The sequence below is a fragment of the Myotis davidii genome, unplaced genomic scaffold (assembly GCF_000327345.1).
Source record: "Myotis davidii unplaced genomic scaffold, ASM32734v1 scaffold217, whole genome shotgun sequence".
NCBI classification, from domain to species: Eukaryota; Metazoa; Chordata; class Mammalia; order Chiroptera; family Vespertilionidae; genus Myotis; species Myotis davidii.
Genome location: NW_006290034.1, coordinates 10,801,878 through 10,805,273, shown reverse-complemented (window position 1 = coordinate 10,805,273; position 3,396 = coordinate 10,801,878). Strand labels below are relative to the sequence as shown.

Genomic DNA, 3,396 nt, shown 5'->3' with positions numbered 1-3,396 from the left:
GCCTCGGCGGCCTCGGCGCCGATCCACCCCCTCCATCCTTCGCTCCTCCCGGGGTCCTGCCATCAGAAGAGCAGGCAGCTGCTGTGTTCACGGTGCCGCCGCCGCCGCCGCCGCCGCGTGGTCCTCACAGCTGCCTGTGCGGTTGTATCTGCTGTCGCGTTTCTCCGTGGACCCTCCCCCATACGCGGCGTCCGGGCGTCCACCGTTCCCGGACTCAGAGAAGTTTCTGACCGCTCTGTGCCTTCAGGAAGCTTATAAGCTGATTAGGGAACCTGGCCAGACGGCGACCGGCCAGAGGAGCGGTGAATGAGGGCGCCTAGCAGCCCAGCTCCCGCTGCAGAAGTGGGGAGCAGGGCTGATCGGCCTGGTCTGGGGGGTGGGGTGGGGTGCAAGGGCTCAGGACCTAATCCGAGGTGCAGGGTCGGTCCAGGTGGGAGGCAGGCGCCTCACACGCCCCACCTCCTCTTTTGTACGGATGGTGCCAATGACCTTGGCTCTGGGCAGTGGCCAGAAGGCAGTGGAGTGGCCTTCGGCCCAGCTCCAGACCCGCCAGATCACTGGAATGGGGAGCGGGGCCCTTTCTTGGGGCTTTGCAGCTTTCTTATGGAAATCAGAGATCCTATACCCCGGGAGAGGGGAGGGGGCCGGGGACCAGGGAGGGGTAAGTGTGGTGGGATTGGGAAGAACGGGAGGCCTCCCCAGGCGTTGGGAAGCCAGCCAGGTGGGAGCTAGGAGAGTGGAGCTGAAATCTGGAGGCCCTTTTGAAGGCGCTGGGAACTGGCAGGGCAGGAGGGGTGTTTCTTGGCTAGACTGGCAGGCATCCTGGGCTTTTGGGAGCGCCCTGGCCTTCTGGCCTGCTTCTGTGAAGCCTTCAGCTGGGAGTGCTGGGGAGTCCTCTTGGCAGTGACTGCACAGTGCCCTCCTCTCTGCTCTGGGCGCTTTTATTCTGCGTGGAGAGGCATCTGAGTTAGGGTTCCTGCCTCCCCCGTTTCCATCTTTGCAGCGTGGCAGGAACTCCAGCCCATCGCCTGAGCCAGGCCAGGCCTCCGTTCCCACTCCTTCGCATTCTGGGCGGCACAGCATGCTCTCGGGTACCCCCCCACACCGTTCTTTGCAGACTTGGAGCAAGTCACAGCTAGTCCATTGCTGGGTGAGGACGTCGCTTTAATGGGTCATGATTAGCATTTGAAAAACACACACGAAATAAGAACTATGCAGGTAGTAAGGCTAATACTGTGTCGTGAAATTTGTTTCAGTTATGTGTGTAGTTGTGGGGTGTGTGTGGGATATGTGAGTTTAAAATCACAGCTTAATCATGTGTTTCTTAACTATGAGTCTTAGTAAAAAAAAAAATGTTTAGAAACCGGCCTGGAATAACAAAGCATCTTTTTTTGGAACTCACAAAACTCAAGACTGTGTACCCTCCTCTCTCAGCAGGTGCCACTTCTTTTTTGTTGTTGCTTAAATATTTTTTTATTGATTTCAGAGAGGAAGGGGGAGGGAGAGAGAAATGGAAACATCAATGATGAGAAAATCATTGATCGACTGCCTCCTGCACGCCCCACACTGGGGATTGAGCCTGCAACCCGGTCATATGCCCTGACTGTGAATTGACTCTCGACCTCCTGGTTCATAGGTGGACGGACGCTCGACCACTGAGCTACGCTGGCCGGGCTGGTGTCACTTCTTAAATATAATATGGAGGAACATTTAAATCTTACCACGGATCAGTGGCTTTTTAACGTTGACCATGACCCAAAATCAGAAAGTCATTTTACATCACAACTCAGTGTACACATCTACACATGTAGACACACACTTACTAAAGTTGCATGAACTAGCACCTGTACCATATGTGATGCATTTACATATTTTCTTGCTTCATTAAATAGCATTGCTGGTCAGAATCCATTAGCCCCCAGGCTGGTAATACATATACCTTTTGCTCATAATTGTAAGAAAGATAAAGAAGGAATTCAATGTTTTGTCCCTTAACATTTTCCTCCTGCCATTTATTGCATAGATCTTCCTTTCCCCAGCAGTTTGAAACCTGCCTTTATTATTTTGTAAATCCCCACACATGGGTCTGTTTGTCTAGTGCAGTGATGGCGAACCTATGACATGCGTGTCAGAGGTGACACTCGAACTCTTTGTTAAATGGCATTTAAATATATGAAATAAATATCAAAAAGATAAGTCTTTGTTTTACTATGGTTGCAAATATCAAAAAATTTCTATATGTGACATGGCACCAGAGTTAAGTTAGGGTTTTTCAAAATGCTGACGCGCCGAGCTCAAAAGGTTCGCCATCACTGGTCTAGTGCCTATTTGGCTGTGTTGATTGACTTGGCAATTTCTGAAAGTTTCTTTCTCCCGACGGCCTCCCAACTTGTTCTCCCTTTTCAGAAAACTCTTCAGTGCTCACACAAGTAAACCTTAAGCCTCTTATCACACCCAAGAGAAGGGATTTCTGATGCTGGATTTTCAGTCATGTGACCCGATCAAATATTTGGGGAAGGGGGGCGGGGGTGGGGAGAATGGTGAGGGTAAGTTTCGTCACTGGATTCATTTATTCAGCGGCGTCTTTTATTGAGTATCAGCTATTAAAATAATCTTTGCTTTAGGAACGGGTGAGAAAAGCGAACTGCAGGTCAGAGAGAGGACCTTTAAATGTGAAGCAGATGATAAAATGGGAGGTTCTGTGATGGAGTCCAGGGTTGTTGGCAAAGGTTTCATGGCAGGGAAGTTGTCTGCCTGGAAGAGTGGGTGGCGTGTGGCCAGGCAGGGGGAACCTTTTCTTTGGAGGCAAGTGCGGTGGACTTGGATGTGGGACAGGCACAGTGTCCCCTTTCTGGCCAGGCATGGGCTGATGTTCAGCTCGGGGGGAATTCAGAGTACCAGGTGATGGCCGGCAGCCCAGACAGGGTGGCTCCTGTCTGTTTCCTTAACCTTTCCATGCCTCGTACACGCCGAGGTCACACCATACACGTGCAGTGGTGAGTTCTGGCGTGCTGTGGCTGTGAGCTCCTTGGGTGGGGCTGTGACTTGTGCTGACAGGTGAAGCATAATTCCAGCTATATATACACCCATATACACACCAGGCACCCCGGAGATGGAAGGAAGAAATGGAAGAAATGAGGAGGAGGGGACGTGGGCAGCTTTCATTTGGGGGTGGGTGGGGGTGGGCTTCAGTGTCTCATCTGTGAAATGGGGTGAGACTAATGCTTCTTTGTAAATGCTTCTTTGAATGCCACATTTTGAGGTTTTATTTCAGAACCACAGATACTAAAGTCACAGATAAGTAAAGGGCTTGGGGTGCCCATGAGGGGTCTTGCATCAAACTCTCTGCCGTCAAGTGGAGAAAAGTCTCCTGAAACGTCGGTGAAGCCTCCAGAT

The 3,396-nt window shown here is 51.2% G+C and overlaps 1 protein-coding gene across 1 annotated transcript in view; it reads left to right on the top strand.

Annotated features, from left to right (window-relative positions):
* Positions 1–3,396, top strand: part of PHGDH (phosphoglycerate dehydrogenase) — a 29,868-nt gene that overhangs the window by 1,083 nt on the left and 25,389 nt on the right. The gene's annotated exons all lie outside the window — the stretch shown is intronic.